This window comes from Pleurodeles waltl, chromosome 2_2 (genome assembly GCF_031143425.1).
Source record: "Pleurodeles waltl isolate 20211129_DDA chromosome 2_2, aPleWal1.hap1.20221129, whole genome shotgun sequence".
Lineage (NCBI taxonomy): Eukaryota > Metazoa > Chordata > Amphibia > Caudata > Salamandridae > Pleurodeles > Pleurodeles waltl.
In genome coordinates, this window is record NC_090439.1 from 734,247,328 (window position 1) to 734,267,807 (window position 20,480).

A 20,480-nucleotide genomic window follows, 5' to 3' on the forward strand; every position below is an offset into this window, starting at 1 on the left:
GGGGTGGTTTGGAGTGGGTTGATTCAATTGGATTAAATTGGAGTGGGGTGGGTTGGATTGGAGTAGGGTGGGTTGGATTGGAGTGGGGTGGGATGGATTGGAGTGTGTGGGGTCGGGTGGGGTGGATTGGACTAGAGTGGTGTAGACTGGACTGGAGTGGATGGATTGGGTGTGAGCAGGGTGGGCCGGAGTGGATTGGGTGTGGTGGATTGGATTGGATTGGGGTGAGGTATATTGCTTTGGAGTGGTGTTAATTGGACTTGGCTGGATTAGGGTGGAATGGATTGGTGTGGGGTGGACTGGATTGGGGTGGGGTGGGGTGGGGTGGGGTGGACTGAATTGCAGTGTGGTGGAATGTGGTGGAATGGCGAGGGATGAATTAGGATGGAGTGGGGTGGATTCGATTGGAAGGTGGACTGGAGTGGGGTGAATTGGAATCAGGCAGATTATTTTGGATTGGAGTGAGTTGTTTGGGATTGGAGTGGGGCAGGGATAAGTGGGGCAGGTAGTTTGGGATTAAAGTGTGGCATATTGGAGTGTGGGAGAATTGAAATGGACTGGAGTGAGGCAGATTGTTTTGTATTGGAGTAGGACAGATTGGAGGGAGGCAGACTGTTTTGGTTTGAAGTGGGAGAGAATTGGAGGGGGGCAGATTGAATTGTATTGGAGTGGATTGGATTGGATTGGATTGGAGTGGGGTGGATCGGGTTGGTGTGGGGTGTGGTGGATTAGAATGGGGTGGATTGGGTTGGTGTGGGGTGAATTGGATTGGAGTGGGGTGAATTGGGATGGAGTGAGGTGAATTGGATTGGGGAGTGGTGAGTTGGATTGGAGTGGGGAGTATTGTTTTGGATTTGAGAGGGGCAGATTGGAGTGGGCATATTAGAGTCGGAAAGATCGTTTTGGATAGGAGTGGGACAGATTGGAGTGGGGTGGGTTGGAGTGGGGCAGATTGTTTTGGATTGTAGTAGGGCGGATTGGAGCAGGCGGATTGTTTTGGCAGTGGGGCAGGTTGGAGTGGGACAGATTGCAGAGGGCAGATTGTTTTGTATTTGGTCAGATTGAAGTGGGGCAGTTTGTTTTAAATTGGAGTGGGGAATATTGTTTTGTATTGCAGTGGAGTAGATAGTAGTGGGGCAGATTGTTCTGGATTGGAGTGAAGCAAACTGCAATGGGGAAGATTGTTTTGGATTGGGGGAGATCGGAGTGGAGCAGTTTATTTTTGATTGGAGTGGGGCAGATTGTTTTGGATTGGAGTAGGACACAGTGGAGTGGGGTAGATGAGAGTAGGACATATTGATTTGGATTGGAGTGGGGCATATTGTTTTGGATTGGAGTGGGACCAAATTGACACGACTTTGAAACAGACATCAAATGGCATCCTTTGGCTCAGACACAAAATCGCAAGTCTTTCATGAGCATAATTTTAGATGTTTATAAACAGAAAGTGGTAGCATCTGCTATTCATGGTGCCAAGCTACAGGAATACAGTAGTTGTAAATGGCTACAAGTAGTAGAATACAACTTTTTAAGAGCTTTGATGAAGCTTGGGGTTGGGACTCTGTTAGTTCCATTATATTTGGAGCTTGGAATTCACCTCATATAATACACATGCATTTGCTTCTGTGTTGGATTGGCTTCGCCAGTTTAGAAATCATCAGGGAAGACCTCTTTGAAGGCTCTGGCTGAAATGATTGAGTCTATAAAACATTAGAGTAACACTCAGGCACTTTATGTTAAACATACTTTGAATGAACTGGGATTTATTTATTTTGGAATAATGAGTTGCTGTAACTTATGATGCTATTTAAAAATTAAGGCTGCCTTTCATGAACAAAAAAAGGAAAGCACATATTTCCTAAGGCAGAACAGTCATTCTTGACTGCCAGCTATCTGTCGATTAAATGCATGGCAGTGCTAGAGAAAGAGCCCTTCTTCAATGCGTTGCTTCCAGATGCATGCCACACTTTGGGCCAGAATTAAAGAAAAGTGGTGCAGCGCAGTGCTGCGCCACAATTGGCAGCGTCGCACTGCATCACTTTAGAAAATGCAGGGATGCTCCCTATCTAAGGGATTACAGTGCGCCCCTGCGTTTCCCCTGCGCTGGCACTAAATCTAGCTGCCAACGCAGGCATCCTTGCACCATCGTGCAAGGATGTATGTGTTCAGGGGTGTGATTGTTTATGTGTGGGAAGGTGTCCCTTCCTGCACATAAACAATCATTAATGGTGCTTTGGCACTTTTGTGTGTACTGCACAAGGCTGCATTTACAAGGTGGCGTTAAGCCACAAAAAGTGGCTTAACACCACCTTTTAAATAAGGCGCTGTGCCTAGCGCCACAGGAGCGTCACAAGAAGTGACGTTCCTGTGGTGCTAGGGGCCTATAAATACGCCCCTTTATATCTCAAAATTCTTTTGGGGGTTCTTCCCAGCAGAGCACGTCTACATTGTCATCAAATGTACCTGTTAGTAAACTTTGTGACTGTGTGCTGGGAGGGAGGGGGCATGAAACTCTGTTGCATTTCTTATTATTTTGCACTAAAACTAGATATCTGCACCATAAGAGGCTATTTTCAATCACAACTTGTAATAATGCATTTTCACTTTGTCTTAGAAGAGATGTCCCACTGATCTATGTGATGGTAGTCCAGTATTCATGGTCTCCATGGATCTTGACTAGGAACTTAAAAAATAGGTCCGGGCTCTGAGGCATGTTAATAGTATTTTACTTTATCTTGCTGTTATGATCCATGTATTTAATACTTTTTTATATGCTCCACTTGATTGTTGGCTTGTGGTGCATCTGCAAGTCACAATATATTCAGACTCCATTATAGAAGCTTAAATGCAAGGAAAGTATAAATCACATGGGGAGTGACTGACTGACATACACTTTTCAACATTTGTGTCACCTATGTAGGGCACAGGCTAAATTTGCAGTGTTAATTTAATCTAAAATACAGATCCATAGAATTGGAATTTACAAACTCTTCAGCGCACAAACTCCACCCAAGATTGGAGTAATTATTCACAAGTTCAGCAGATTTCTTAGAATGATATTTATAGAGTTAAGAGTAGGAGCAGAAGCAATCCCAAAGGGAGTAACTTTTGCTACCACTGGGAGGGTAGTGAACACCCATAAAATATTTCACAAACCTTCTATATGCTGTTACACATCCACCATGCATGCATAGACAGGTTGCAAAAAACACCTAGATAACCTCTTAATATATATGGTGTAAACTGAGGCATTTATCCACTTGGGAAAAAAACCTACCAAAGTGTAAAAAACTTTATGCATTATACTGCGCATGCGCTGTGAACCATCTCTTCGAATAGGTACAGAGGAGGATGCATAGCATAGACATCTGTGGTTTGCAAAGATTTTCATGCGTCTTACAAGTGCATTTTTGGAAACAAACTGTCGTAGTTTGGACTCTTGCTCTGGGTAAGACTGCTGGTTAAAGGATGACAGTATTTTTGCTTTAGGGCGACTACGTCTTTTCTACAAGTTCCAACTGTTGTTCCAACCTTACCGGCTCACTAGCAGCACCTCACCAGAAATACAACAGTAAGAGGTGATTTGTGGCAGCCTTTACGCATGGTCTCGAGAGTAAGACATCTCACGGAGTGTCGTGGTTAAACGGAGATTACCCCTTTCTCACAGATGTATCATATCTCATACAAACGCAGGCAATGACAAAGATGCAGTAAAGTTTCAATAGCTTTTATTCAACATAACTGCAGTTTGCGATAAGTTGTATGGGCTGCAATGATTAGGATAATGAATAATGCAAGCAATAGAATTGTGAAGACGAGAGTCATTATTACAAAGACCCCCACCATCTTGCAATGCATGAAAAAGACATACAGAATGTAATATGCCCTAATACCCTAGTGCGTAAGACCTAACCTCCTACCTAAAGGAGAGCTGGGTTTGTTAAACCTAATCTGCCAATATCATGTCCATGAAAGGAGCCCCCAACCCTTGTTACCTTGGAATGAGGTCTCTATCTCAGACGCCGTAGGGACACGAAGACTGGGTCAGCGTCAAGACGACTGCAGCATCGATATCGGTGATGGTGGCGATGCCCTCTGGTCGGAATCCCTCTGATTATCTGTCTAAAGTGCAATATATTTATACAGATCTTCAAGGACCCCTGACGTGGGTGTGTTCCCAAACAAAAGATAACAGACATTCTTCGGACGGCAATTAATATAAACAATCCCTCGAAAGTATAGAGAGGGAAAATCCCTAAGTGTGAACACCTACCGTTTGTTTGTCTTTGGTGCTTGTTCTTGATGCCTTAGCGCGGTGACACTGATAATGTAACTCACAACAAGTGGCCTAACTCTAAACAAGGCAGCCATTTTAGAAGAAATAAATAATTCAATGTGCTAAGACAGAGCAAGCTAAGTAGGTTAAAAGTCACTAGGTGGCGGGGGCATGAGTCTGCAAGCCAAACGTTAAGCTAACTCCTGTTATCTCATTAAAATGAAGTAGGATTCACTACAAAACAAAAAAGCAATTTGTGGGCAATAGCCAGCAACACATATTTGCAACTTTTTGGTGAAACGACCCCTTGAACTCAAAAAACTGTGCAGAAATCTGTCAGTTTGCATATCCATAAATACACTAGGACATCATTGTTAGAAATGGGGTCTCTAGTTGGCAGAGGTGTACACCCTTGCCCAAGTAGGGACCACAGTCCTAGTCAGGGTAAGTCACAACACAATCCAAATTATCCTGTGCCCACCCTCTAGTAGCTTGGCACTGAGCAGTCAGGCTTAACTTAGAATGCAATGTGTAACGTATTTGTGCAATAAATCATACCGTAGCACAGTGAAGACACCACAAAAATACACCACACAGGTTTAGAAAAATAGATAATATTTATCTGAATAAAATAAAGTCAATAACGACAAGGATCCTATAAGCACAAGGTGAAATATTACTTTTAAAAGGTTTAAAAGTGTCTCAATCTCTAGAAATCAATAGTTGTTCCTTTGTAGCACACAGTACCTGGGATGCGTCAAAAATAGCAATGTATGGGTACTGCAGAGGAGGAGATGCGTGGAAAAATAAGGTGTGGCATCGGATTTTCCAGCGTGGCACAGACGATGTGTTGTTTCTTTCCATGCTGTTTCATTTTTCTGGCACGCAGTCTTGGTTCATTACTGTGATGCAGGGGTATTTTGACGAACAGGAACGATGCTTTGAAAATCCTTGATACTCTGGTAGAAGGAGCAGGCGCTATGTCGATCTGGTAGGCGATGCGTTGAATTTTCCATCGCATAGCAGGCGATGCGTTGAATTCTCCGTTGGGAAGTCGGTGCTGCATCCTTCCGGTCGGCGGAGCGGCAATTTTCCAGCTGCGATGCAGGTTTTGTGTCGATTTTTGACGCACAAGGAGTTTCTTGCAGAGGTGAAGTGTTTGTTGGCCCTGAGACTTCAGAACCAGGAGGCAAGCTCAATCCAAGCCCTTGAAGAGCACTTCAGGAGGAAGGCAGAGTCCTTACAACAGAGCTAATGGCCAGCAGGGCAGCAGGCCAACAAGCAGGGCAGCAGTCCTTCTCAGCAAAGCAGTCCAGATGAGTCCTTTGGGCAGCCGGGCAGCCAGGCAGCTCCTCTGACAGGGTGCAGGTGCAGCTCCAGAAGTGTCTGATTTGGTGGGTTCAAACACCCAGTTTATAAACCCAAAACTGCCTTTGAAGTGGGGGAAACTTCAAAGAGTGGGTTTGAAGTGCACACATTCGACTTTCAGCCTAGTCCTATCTGCTAGGATCCCTGTGGGGGGTTATCAGTCCTTTGTGTGAGGTCAGACCACTGGCCTTCGAAATGTAAGTGTGAGCCCCTCCAGCCTTCCTGCCCAAGAAGACCCATTCAGTATGCAGATGAATGCAGATGTGTCTGAGTGTCCTGTGTTTTTGGTTGTCTAGGTGGAATGCATAAGGGGAGCTGTCAACCAGCACAGACCAGACGTGGATTGGAGACAGGCTGTAAGGCACAGGTGGCAGTAAGTGCAGAGAAATGCCCACTATCTTAAAGTTTTATTTCTAAAGTAGTAATATTAAATCCAACTTCACCAGCAAGAAGGATTTTCTGTTACCAGTCTGGCAATACCAAACAAGACATGTCTACTCCTTCCAGATCAGAATCTTCCACTTAAGAGTATATGAGGACAGTTCTAATGCTAGTTCTAATGCTAGTCTATGAGAGGAGCAGTTCTTACAGTTGTGGAAAACAAATTTAGGAGTTTTTCACTACCAGGACATGTAAAACACATAAGTAAATGTCCTGCCTTTTACCTGTATAGCACTCTGTCCTATGGGTTTCCTAAGGCCTACCTTGGGGTGATTTATATATGGAAAAGGGGAAGTTTAAGGCTTGGCAAGTAGTTTTTCGAAATGCAAAGTTGAAGTGGCAATGAAACTGCACAAACAGTCCTTGCAATACCAGGCCTTAGATATGGTAAAGGGGCTACTTATGTGGGTGGCACAATCAGTGCTGCAGGCCCAGTAGTAACATTTACTTTACACGCCCTGAGGACAGGTAGTGCAAAGTAAGGGGCAACAGATAAATTCAATATGCCATTTGGGTAGGACTCAATGTTACGATGTTTAGGGGAGAGAGCATATGCACTTTAGCACTGAACAGCAGTGGTAAAAGTGCACAGAGTGCTAAAACTAGTAAACACATAGTCAGAAAAGTGGAGGGAGGCAGGCAAAAAGTTGGGGAATGACCATCCTAAGGCTGCCAGGTCTAACAATCATCAAGTTATTAAACTGAGAAAGACTAATTTTTAAAGAGAGGGACAAAAACAGTCTCTTCTTCACAAAGTCCTCTTTTTGAGATTTACTAAAGCTCTATTAATTTAATAAGTTAGCACATATACTGACCTTTGCTAGACCTTCGTCTGTGGGAACTAGATATTATGGGCCACATTTATACTCCGTTTGCGCCGGATTTGCGTTGTTTTTTTTAACGCAAATTCGATGCAAAACGAACTCCATATTTATACTCTGGCGTTAGGCGCGTCTAGCGCCAAAGTCCATGGAGTTTGCGTCATTTTTTAGCGTGGACACCTACTTTGCATTAATGATATGCAAGGTAGGCGTTCCCGTCTAAAAAATTGACTCCGAGGCATGTGCGCCGTATTTACACTCCCGGGCAAAAATGACGCCCAGGAGTGGGCGGGTAAAAAAAAATGACGTCCAGCCGCTTTTGCGTCGTTTTTTAGCGCCTGGTCAGGGCAGGCGTTAAGGGACCTGTGGGCTCGGAAGGAGCCCAGAGGTGCCCTCCCATGCCCCCAGGCACCCCCCCTGTCACCCTTGCCCACCCCAGGAGGATGCCTAAGGATGGAGGGACCCATCCCAGGGAACTTAAGGTAAGTTCAGGTAAGTAATTATTTTTTTTTTTTGTTGCATAGGGGGGCCTGATTTGTGCCCCCCTACATGCCACTATGCCCAATGACCATGCCCAGGGGACAGAAGTCCCCTGGGCATGGCCATTGGGCAAGGGGGCATGACTCCTGTCTTTGCTAAGACAGGAGTCATTTCAATGGGGGTTGGGAGTAAAAAAAAATGGCGCAAATCGGGTTGAGGCGAAAATTTTGCCTCAGCCTGACTTGCCCCATTTTTTGGCGCCCAAGCTCCATATTCCCCTACGCCAGCGCTGCCTGGTGTACGTCATTTTTTTTTACGCACACCAGGCAGCTCCGCCGGCTAACGCCGGCTAACGTCATTGAATAAATACGGCGCCCGCATGGCGCTTCAGAATGGCGTTAGCCGTCGTTACATTTTTTGACGCACAACTGCGTTGGCGCAGTTGTGCGACGAAAAGTATAAATATGGCCCTATGTTCCTTGATCACAATGGTAACATGGTGGCTGCTACTTCAAGCAAACCTAACTGCAAAGATATAACCCAATACCATGGGCAAGGTGTGAACGCATGTTCACATTTTAGAGGCTAATTTGCATGTGTATGTTTCTTTTATATTCAGTAGTACATTTCCGCTACTGCTTTTAGGACTAGATGTACTAAAAAAGGATTCAGAAAAAATTGTGGCAATTTACACATTGATGTTTTTGGAATCCTATGGTACTGTGTAGTATTTGGTTGGTTCACAAAGTATTGTATCACAGTAGGTCTCAATTCAACCTGCCTCATGCATATTTTTGAGGTATGTCTCAAATTCTGACCCATTATGATCTGCTGGTATCACAAGGATGGTGGCCTGCTGGGGTCAGTGGACCACTATGCCTGTGCTTACTTTTTAATAAAGGATTCTTTTTTTTAAATGCACCTTTTGATGTGAAAGATGCATTTTATTTACCATTCACAAAGGGGAAGAGGTCCCTTAGGACATCCAAAAAACAAATTTTCTCATAACAAGCCTAGGGATTTACAGAATCACAAGGTTTATCAGAAAAAACTGTGTTCCTCCATCTGATCTTAATTCTTCTGATGGTTCAAAATGTTCCTCAGTTCACATGCTTACTTTTAAACTTGCCTACATTGCAGAGGTATATCTCCCTCACTTTAATTTTCTCAATCATATCTCTTACTTTTGAGTGTACCATTTGAGTTTGATAAAGAACAATTACCTCAGAAGACAACAGTAATGTTGGTTCTGGAACAAATATGGCACAATTTCGACCTGTGCCCTAGTGGCAAACATGCCTCTATTATGAGATTATTCTTTCAACCGCTTAGTCTCTGTTTTCAGAATCCTGTCCTTCAAAATAGAGTGGGAGCTCCATCAGACATAATACCAGAATGACTTCCCATTATGGGGTGACTAGTCAAACACTGTGCCTTATAAAAGTAATTTAGACAAATATTGCCATGGAATACGTGTACATATAGGCCCTCATTATGACATTGGCGGTAAATGGCACCTACCGCCGTTCTGATGGCCACCAACTTACCGCCGCGCTGGCGAATATCCATTCACCATATTATGACCCCCCCAATCTTACAGAATACAGCCACATACACAAATCCACCAGACCAAAGGTCAGTGATAAACTGGCGGTCCCAAAACCCACACCGTTACGCCAACACAACAACGCCAATCACATTATAATCCACAAATCACTACAGCGGACATTCAACGGCGGTAAACCATTGGCGGTACATACCGCCACACTCAGAATGGACATCCACATACAAAACAACACTACATTGGACAATTCAAACAACACACACCTGACACCCATATACACCACACCCACACCACTATAAAACACACACCCACAGTACCCACAACCCTTTACCAGCAACAATTAATACCAGGAGATTGACACAAACAGCACAGAGACAACTAGATACGCACACCATTCACACCCATACACCCCTCACGCACTCCACATTACACACCCCACCACATTACCCAACACACCCTCACCAATACACACCACATGACACCAATGGCACTACAAAGACACCCCCGTTTCACAGAGGAGGAGTTAAGGGTCATGATGGAGGAAATCGTCAGGGTAGAGCCACAGCTCTTTGGAGCACAGGTGCAGAAGATATCAATAGCAAGGAAGATGGAGCTATGGCGGAGAATCGTGGACAGGGTCAATGCCGTGGGACAGTATCCAAGAACAAGGGACAACATCAGGAAGAGGTGGAACAACATACGGGGAAGGTACGTTCCATAGCAGTAAAACGCCAGCTCCCCAAACAGAGGACTGGCGGTAGACCCCCACATCCTCTCCCACAACTCACTGCATGGGATGAGCAGGTACTGGCAATACTACATCCTGAGTGTCTCACTTGAGTTGGAGGAGGACTGGACACTGTTAAGTCTACTTTTAACAATTATCACCCCCATACCTGCATGCCATATCACACCCTCAACCTCACTTCCATCACTCCACCACATCCCACACACTCCACCATCACATCTCACTAATCCCAATGCCAAGCCCTAAGTTTTGTACCAATGCATGGACACCCCTCCCAACCATACATGGACACTCATCACCAAAGCATGCCCAGCATAAGGAAACTAACAGAACCACAATACACCAACATACACAACCAAAAGCTGGCAGCGGAACAACAACCAAAGAGGGGAAGCTACAGAAGTACAAATGTCAGACACATGAAGCATTATACATCATTTACATCCCCACAGGTACCTCAAACAATGTCACTGGAGAGGAGGTGCCACGACTATCCAGTCCCCCAACAGAAGAGGCCCACAGTGATGACAGTAACTCTGGACTTCAGGATCTGGGTGATCTACCTGAACCATCAGGGACCACTGGACATCAGGTCAACCAAGCCCAGCCACAGATCACCACAGAGCCTCCCCCATCAGTATCCAACACCACAGCACCCACCCAGCATACCCACACCTCTGTACCCAGGGCACGTCAATCAGCAGTGTGCCCACCTGTACAGGGACCCCTGGCCACGCCTCATACACAAGACAATCAGGGACCTGGGGTCAGTGGCAGTGGGCACACGGTTCAGGGGACAGAGGCACAAGCCACAGGGACACTGTGAGGACTGCTGTGCACAAGGGGGTGGACACGTCCAGGGAATTGACTCTCCAGGCGGTACTCTCCAAGATCCTAGGAGCCTGCCAACATTCCCAGGACACGATGGGCCCTATCCTAGACAACGTGAAGGAGAACAGACACCTGCATGATGGACAGTATCAGGGGATCAGGGAGGACTTGCAGGCCATTAACACCAACCACCCTGATCTCCATAGCAGGGGTGCTGGACGACATGGTCAACATCATGAGGTAGGCAACAGCACACCAGTGGGCCCCTGCCACTAGCCAGTCAACTGAACAGCCCTCCATTTTCCGCTGCCGCTAGTGGCCATGAGGCCGTGCCACAGGACCAACAGGCCATCAGCACCCCTCCCCCTGCAGAAGGTGATCTACCCTGAAATGTTCGCTGCGAGCCAGACAGAAGCCAGAGACACTTGCCAAGACCACCGCCAGGAAATTAGACTCTCCTGATTGTCCCTCTTGTGTCCTGCTCAGTCACCTTGTCGACCTTGTACTGCCATTGCTCCCCTTCCTATGTCCCCATGGACAGTGCACCAGTGCTACAAACAGACTGAAACAATACCCTGGACTTTCCTCCATCATCAGCCCTATCCATTACACTTTCCCCTCAATATGTTAGCATAACAATAAACACCCTTGGATAAAACTCGACTACAAGTATTTAATGTATTCAAAATTTGTATTGATTGAAACAGCTACAACCATTGCAAATGAACTGTACATAGAATGAGCATAGAATTATTGACCTGTAGGTGGCTGTTGTGATCACACCAGGAGAATGTTGTCATATCACCAAGATCTGCAAAAATCATATCCATAGGTAACAGTAAGTAGGGCAAAGAAGTGGGTAATGCCAGCATGCCAGTGCCACACAGAATACACCAGTACTCATAGAAATGGCATGAAGGCATCGAGTTGTGTGTGAAGGCCTCGTGTAAGGGGGGGGGGGGTGGATGTCCTCTTGGCAGTGTACATGTTGTGGGCTGGTCTATGTGTGTGCCAATGGTGATGCATACGGGTATGGTGGGCCATTTGTGTGACAGGCTGGACTGTTTGTCTAATGGTGTTCTCCTGTTTGTATTGCCTCTGCAGGTCACCACCCATCAAAAGAAGGGTATATGGCATGCCATCGCCACGGAGGTGCGGACCCTGGGGGTCTATGGCATGTGGAGCACCCACTGTCGCAAACGGTGGGAGGACCGGAGACGCTGGGCACAGAAAACTGCGGAGGCCCAGCTGGGAATGGCCTCCCAACGAGGAAGGGGTGCCCATCAGACCCTGACCCCATGTTGGCCCGCATACTGGCGGTGGCCTACCCTGAGTTTGATGGGTGCTTGAGGGCATCACAGCAGCCACAAGGGGGTGAGTACAGTGGCTATCATGACAACTTACGGCTGGTGGGGTGGTATCCGGGTGGCGGTTGTGTGTCAGTGGGCCCCTAGGCCAGACCAGACATAGCAGCATAGGTCCTCTGGTGGCTAAGGGTTTGAATGTGAAATACTGATTACCTAGCTTGTTAGTATTCACTTCTGGGCAGGGCTGCGTGGGTCCCATGTGTGCTGCAGTTGGCAGTGTGTGCCCCTCCTCATTCCTTGGTGAATGGCCATTTCACTGGTAGTGCCATGCATAGTGCGTAGGCCGGCTCCCTGTGTGTGAGGGAGCTGTGTACGCCAATGGTGGTGTTGGTGCAGTCATTGACCCAGTGTATCCTTTGTCTCTCTCCACCCTTTCTTGTTTTGTCATCCTGTCCTTATGTGCATTAGCATCATCTGGTGGAGGAGCAGAGGTACTGGTGACAGAGAGAGCTGCATCCCACAGGACACTGAAGGCAAAGTCCACCGATGCTGAGGGCACCAGTGGGACAGAGGGGAAAGGAGCACCACAGTGGAGACTGGAGGGAACAACACAGACTCTAATACCTCCACCGATGGGAGCTCCCTGGTTGGTGGCAGACACCTCTGTGACCACCCCAGCTGCAGGTACAACCGCCCCGTACCCTCCCATGAGCCCCTCAGCACATTGCCCGCGCCCCCTCACCCAGGAGGGAGGGCATCTCCCTCACCCGAGGTACCTCAGGCCCTGCCTCAGTGAGCCCTGCTGCCCTGGGTGAGGAGGCTATTGACCTCCTGAGATCCATCTCTGTAGGGCAGTCAACTATTGTGAATGCCATCCAGGGGCTGGCAGCCCAGATGCAGCAATGCAATGCATTCCTGGAGGGCATTCACAGTGGATTGGCGGCCCAACAGAGATCGATTCAGGTTCTGGCCTCCTCTCTGATGGCAGCCATTGTCCCTGTTTCAGCCGTCCCCCTCCAACTTCCACTTCCTAGTCCGATTCTCCTCAACCCCAACCCAGACCAAGCACATAGCCAAACGAACATACATATAATATAACACCCAAGAGTGCCACAGGCAAACTCAAGCACCACACTTCATCCCACAGGCACTCACACAAACACCATTCAGTTGCAGACACGACAACATCCACTGTCTCCAATGTCTCCCCCTCCTCCTCCACCTCCCACCCAGTTATGTCTTCACTCACACCTGCATGCACTACATCAATATCCACTACCAGCATCATCACCACACCAAGCAGAACACACACCTCACTGGCAGACACCTCCACAACATCCATGCACACGTCCCCTGTGTCCTCTCCTATCTTATCTGTCCCCCTTCCTAAAGGACACAAACACAAGCACTCCTACACCCAACATCCATCCACCTCACAACAGCATGCAGCCCATGCACCTGTACCCAAATCCAGTAGACATACACCTCCAACAACTGCTCCCTCATCCTCCACTCCCATTACTCCTCCCTCCTCCCACATCAACGTCCCTAAAAAGCTTTTCCTTTCTACGATTGACCTCTTCCCTATCCCCCTGTCCTGCACGTATGGGCAGGGTAGAAAGGACCCAGCCCAGCAACTCAGCCAAACAGTCTCCGGGGCCAGTGGTAGCACCACCTACTAGTGGTGGTAAGTATTCCAGACCAACAATACTGAAGGGGAAGGAACCTATACTAGCTGGAAAGAAGGGGAAGGAGCCTCCACTGGAAAGAAGGGGATGGAGCCTACAGCAGCATGCAGAGGGGAGAAGAGCCCATCCACCCCTGCCAGGAATGGTAAGGGATCCCCAACCCATGACCAGGAGAAGAGGAGTCAATCTACGCCAGCAGAAGCTGTTAGGCAAACACTGCCCCCACCAGCAGCTGTCACAGGGCCCCCACCACCAGCCATTGTTGTGCAGCCATCAGAGAGTGCATGGGATGACCAGGAGCCTCACACATCCACCACCACAGTGCAGCCATCAGAGAGTGCACGGGCTGACCAGGGGCCTCCCACAACCACCACCACAGTGCAGCCATCAGAGAGTGCAGGGGCTGACCCGAAGCCTCCCACATCCATCACCACAGTGCAGCCATCAAAGAGTGCAGGGGCTGACCAGGAGCCTACCACATCCACCACCGTCACCACCGGTGGACGCCATGTAGTCCAGCCTCCAGGGACTACTGTGAGGCCTGCCACCTCCAGAACAAATGGGGAAGACACCCACTTGAGAGAATGTGGCCTTTCACTCACCAGGACAGTACACAAGGCATGTTGCCCCTCCAGAACCAGTGGGGAAGACACACACTTGAGAGACTGTGGCCTTGCACTCCCCAAGACAAAGAGCAATGGGCATTTTACCCCCTCCAGAACCAGTGGGGAAGACACCCACTTCAGAGACTGTGGCCTTGCACTCCCCAGGACAAAGAGCAATGGACATGTTGCCCCCTCCAGAACCAGTGGGGAAGACATCCACTTGAGAGACTGTGGCCTTGCACTCTCCAGGACAAAGAGCAATGGGCATGTTACCCCCTCCAGAACCAGTGGGCTTGTTGCCACATCTGTCTGAGGTGCACCTCCTACCCCTGAGGTGCCTGCCTATTTGACAACTGATGCCCCTGCAGTGTTCTATCCGGATTGTTGCAGGATTTGAGTGGGGCCTTGGACTGTGCCCTGTGGCCATGTGGGCCATTTGAACTATGGACTGGGCAGTGTCCCTTTGTTAATCAAGTGTACATATCTGTTTCATGGCCAAATCAGATTGTTGATTTTATTGTTGGACTGATTAAAATCTCTTTCGTCAATTCCTGTTGTCCTTGCATTACTCTGTAGTTTTTCATGGTAAAATTGTTTTTGTAATGCATCTGATTGTGTTTGGCGTGTGTGTTGTGGGTGTCACTCTCTTTTTCCTCCCACCCTCCCTTGTGTGCTAGGTGGCTGTACTCACTGTCGTCGTCTTCGCCGGCGTTGGTGTTCTAGGTGGAGCATAACATAGAAGATCAACGGGAAGACTTGCAGTTCAGGTTCCATGGCGGTGTGGTTCTTCCCTGTGTCTCCAATGGTGAGTGCTTTGACATTTGTGCTCTGTTTCCACCAGGCTTTTGATGGCATTGGTACTGCCCTGGAAAAGGTGGTGGATTGTAGTGTCATAATATGGTGGGAGGAACTTTGTCTTCCGTCTGGCTGTAGGCAGCTACCACCGTGGTGACTGATGTTTCTGTCCTGGCAGTCGGTGTACCCGGGTAAATTTAATGGAGGGTTCTGTGTGGTGTGATTAAAAAGGAATGGGGAACCGGTGTGAGAGCAATGTGATTTTTGCTGCAGAGCTTAAGAAGCATTTGCAACAGGGATCCAACGCCCTGATGAATGCCCAGAGACCCTCCATAGCTCAATCATAAGGGCAGAAACATGTCAGCTACTCCTTTTAGACAGATGACCTTGTGAGTCATTGCTCTCACACCGGTTCCCCATTCCTTTTTAATCACACCACACAGAACCCTCCATTAAATTTACTCGGGTATCTGAGTAGGTGTTTTTATTTCCCTAGCATAGCTGGATCCCATTTTCCAGAAATTAAATAAATTTACGCACTCCCTCCTGTTCCTTTAACAGCGAGGTTGAGTCCGCCCAGGTGGCACTGTCCTACCTGGGTGGGGCTAGGTGGTCCTATGATGAAGCATGACACTACATAGTGTGTGAGACCACCTAGTCCGTAAAGGAAATTCCCCTTCCCCCCCCCTTAGACCTGACACCACTTCACAGCGCACCCTCTTTTCACCTCTAGTCGAGGTATACGAGTGGTCTAGTGTCACAATTAGTACACTTCGGACCCACTTACGTTACCAGAACCCCGTACTCACATTTGTGATTTAGCCACATACATTTACACTGTGCTAGGTTGATGTGCAATGTTGTGTTTGGGTTGTTTTGCCGTGCTATTTCTGTGGTGGTGTGTTGTAGTGGCTTGTTGTTTTGTTGTAGTTTATTGGCAGGTTGTTTTGGTTACGTTGTTGTCTTGTTTTGTACTGTATAGCTGTTGTTATGCTACAATAATGCAACGATAAGCTTTTGAGGTTATATTGTGTCGATATGTTGTGTTATTGCTCTATCTCATCAGAGGTTCATGTGCACAATCAATCTTGACACACAATTCTGCTGCCTGAAACCTAATGAACAATGTTTACTTTCTCCTTTAAAGAACTGATGCTGAACTAAAATAAGACTGGCAAACACGTTTCATGAGCGTTGCCATTTAAAAGCAGAAGTTAGTTTGAAACTGTTTCAGATGTCTTTAAAAACGTGGTTTTGATTTGAAGCAAACTGTTTCATTCACCCTTGAAAAGCATCTACTGATTGGTGGCACCATTGCCCAGGAGCATTCACTTTCAGACAGAATTCCATCCTGTGCAGAACACCTCCTGATTGGCTGTCCCCGTTTTTTTTAACAGCTACTAAATTTTCTGCAGGTTTTGCATTGGTTTTTGACCTAATTCATTTCTAGGGGTGAGTAACAGCTTGAGGCAGGGTGTGCATCTGAAAATTCATTGAACCCTCTTTGAAAGTTTATGTGTGATTCTTTGTAGTAAAAGGGTGAAACACGTACATCCAGCAGATTTGACAGCTGTTCAGGGTTTCGTACTATATTAAACGAAAAACCCAATAGAAGCACAGCCTAAGTTGATACTGAAGTAATTCCGCCAATAAAACACACTTCCTCTTCAGTGCACTCATCTTTCACAATCATGGTGTCTTTTCAGTGCTGATTTTATTACAAGACACGAAACTATTTGCTTTTGACGTAGGCCTAAAATATCGGGCATTTACCATAACCCTGCTCTCCCAAGCCGAATGCACAGAAAAAGCAAAGGGACAGCATAATTTATAAATTGGTGCAGTTCTCTATTAACTTCTTTCTTCATGGCTTCTATCAAAGTACAGGGCAAAAGTGGAAACATTAAAATAACAACAGACATGATTTTACAAGGTAATGGTAAATTGTGGCACAAACTATAAGAACATATTAATTTCAATTAGTAATGTGTGATTCTTAGAAATGGGGCCTCTGATTGGCAGTCAGTTTGCACTCAATCCAAGCAGGGACCCTCACTCTACTCAGGGCAATGGAGATACACACTTAGATAACACATACTCACCCCCTTGGTAACTTGACACAAGCAGTTCGGCTTATTATCTCAAAGGCAATGGGTAAAGCATTTTTGTACCAAAACACACAGAAATACAGTAAAAATACTACAAAATTGACACCACACCAGTTTAGAAAAATAGGCAATATTTATCTAAAACAAACAAGACCAGAACGACAAAAAACCAACATAAACAAGTCAAGGTGTTAGCAGTGGGGTTTCTGGTTGGCTAGGGTATGCACCTCAGCCAGGCAGAACCTACCCACTCTAGTCAGGGAAAGGGAGTTACACGTCCAAGATAACCCCTGCTCACCCCTTTGGTAGCTTGGCACGAGCAGTCAGGCTTATCCCAGAGGCAATGTGTAAAGCGTTTGCACAACACACACAATACACGTGATGCAATATCCCCACCACAAAGGAAACACAACACCAGATTATACGAAAATATACTGTATTGTACACAACACAATTATTAGACCAAACATCACATATCAGTACTATCCTGCTACCTTAGCAATTGTCAGAACGTTACACATTAGTTACTCTGCAAACTAGTAGTAGTCACATATAACACACAGGTTACTCAGTATTCTGCAACATAAGCAGTAGGAAGGAAACACGTTACTACACCAAAGCACTTGTCATAGGAATATCATAAACGTCCATAGTAGGAACATTAGAAAACATATGGCAAGTCCTAAACCACATTAGTATGGTATGCCCATAATAGGAACATGTTCATACATATATCCATACATCAAAACACAGGTAGGCAATATATATATTCAAGACTATAGCAAAAACTTTGAAATAAGTATATAGTTCCTGGTAGGGAATACCTGTTTGTCTGATGAGGCACCTCTAGTGCCTAGAAGATTAAAAAAAACTGGGCCCTCCCTTATCCTTTGGCCAGAAGAGGGCCGCACACACCTCCTCTCTTATGTGGATGGGCCCCTCTGGGGACCCGTGATCACTAGTGCCCCACCAGGCCTCAACCAGCCCTCACGAGGGGGGGGTCAACATCCTCGGGAAAAAGGGGGAGGATGGGGGTGACACGCACCCCCTCTAACTTTGTAATGGGCCCCTCCAGGGGCCCATGATCGCCTAGGGTCTCCCCCAGGCCTGTCCTGGCCCTCTGCTGTGGGGGAGATCAAAAATACCAATACTGGCCCGCACAGGGCCACACAAGGAAGTCTGGGCGTTGGGGAAGCAGGGGGATCCTCCGGTGAGGCTTCCCTTCCCCCTACCCGGCAGAAGTCCTCCAGAAATGGTCCTGGTGGGACGAGGGAGCCTCTAATGAGGCTTCCTTCCCAGCCCACGGTTCCCACAGCACTCGGCTGCCCATCCGGCCGTCGGAAAGGAGGCAGGCACCAAAGTCGGTGCCTGCCAGTGCCCTGGGGGCGCTCCACAGATCGCGCTTCACACCGGGGGCGCGACAGGAGTGCTTGTGCTTCCAGTTGGCTGTAAGTGGGTTCTTCTGATGCCCCAGGGGAACAGAGCAGCGTGCTCACTCGCGCTTAGTGCAGCAACTTCCCTCGGGCTGCAGCAGTGATTTCTTCGGGCAAAAATAAAATAGCGTGTTTTAACAGCGCGAAGCACCAGCGACTGGGAGCACTTCAAAGCGCTCAGAAAATCCCCTAAAGGAGCGCTTTCCCAAGTGCTTAGCTCCTGGGCAAGGTGAAGCACCCCTCGTGCTTTAGGGTGAATGCAGGGGTCAGGGGCCACAGCACCCTGCACCCCTTGGGAGCAAAGTTTGCAAGGAAAGGCCCACCGGTGGAGGGCCCAACAACAGGCCAGCACAAGGAGTCTGCAGCAAGTGTAAAGTCCTCTTCAGTGACCAAGCAGGTCACAGGTCAGCACAGCATCAGTAGTCCATGGTGGTTCCTGGTGAGTTCTTCCAGCACTTCTGTGTCCAGTTCAAAGATGATTCCAAGAGTCTTCAGATTGTGGGGAAAATTCCCCTGTACTTATACTCAGTCTTTACAATGTTTTGCAATGGCAGGGAGAGGAGGTTCCAGCCAGTTACAACTGGTTCTGGGAGTGCCCCCTCTCTCCTTCAGCGCAGGCTCTAAACATCAGTGGGGGGGTTAACGACCCTATTGTGTGAGGCCAGGGCACAGCCTTTACAAATGTAGGTGTGCCCCACCTCTCCCTTCTCTCAGCCCAGGAAGACTATTCAGTATGCAAATGCACCTCTGTGACACCTCCACCCTCTCTGTGTACAGGCTGTCTGAAAAGTATGCACAAAGCCCCAACTGTCACTCTGCCCAGACGTGGATTGGAGTCAAGCTGCAAAACACCAGAGTCATAAGCACAGATAAATGTGCACTTTCTCGAAGTGGCATTTCTGTGATAGTAATAAAAAATATACCCACACCAGTAAGCAGCATTTATTATCACCATACCAAACATGCCTACGCTACCCCTCATAAATCAGACAATTCCCCTTACACATAAGGCAGGGCATTTCTAATGTAATCTTATGAGAAGGCGGCACTCACAACAGTAAGACACCAAGTTAGGCTGTTTGTCACTACCAGGACATGCCACGCAACCTGGCACATGTCCTGCCATCTACATACATGGCACCCTGCCCATAGGGCTAGCTACGGCGTACCTTCGGGGTGACTTACATGTAGTAAAAGGGGAGTTCTGGGCCTGGCAAGTAAATTTAGATGCCAGGACCCTGTGGCAGAAAACTGTGCACACAGGCCCTGCGCTAGCAGGCCTGAGACAGGTTTGAAAGTCTACTTTAGTGGGTAGCACAAACAGCGCTGCAGGTCCACTAGTAGTATTTAATTTACAGGCCCTGGGTATAGAGATACCACTGTACAAGGGACTTAAATACCAATTAGGTATAAGCCAATCATACCAACTTTAGATGGGAGAGCACCTGCACTTTAGCACTGGTCAGCAGTGATAAAGTGCTCATAGTCTTAGAGCCAACAGCGAGAGGTCAGAAAATCCAGGAGGAAGGAGACAAAAAGACTGGGGATGACCCTGCATAGGAAAAAAAGTCCAACACAAGGTATGAATTTTTAAAATGAAAAGAACCTTACACCATAGAAAACATTGGAAACGTTGTTGTTACACAAAGTAACTGGTTTGTGTCATAAATGAAGCCGCCCGGGCGAGCGTGCATTAAAAAAGTCAGCAATCTCTTATTTTTCTCACTCGCAAGTGAGGCTGTGTGTTGTTTTCCAGACAGGGAACCTTGGGTCCATGGAGGTTTACGTTGATTTTGGCGACGATGCGTGAGAAATACGGATGCACAGTGATGGAAAACTGAGCTGCGTGGGGTTTGCATAATTTTCAGCAATCACAAGTGGGTGTTGCATTGTTTCCCCAACACAATTCAGGTGTTGTGTCGATTTCCCAGCTGTTGTGCAGGTGGTGCATTGATTTCAACCACAAGGCGAGTGGCGAGTCATTTTTACAGTCGCTTTACAGGTGATGCATTGAA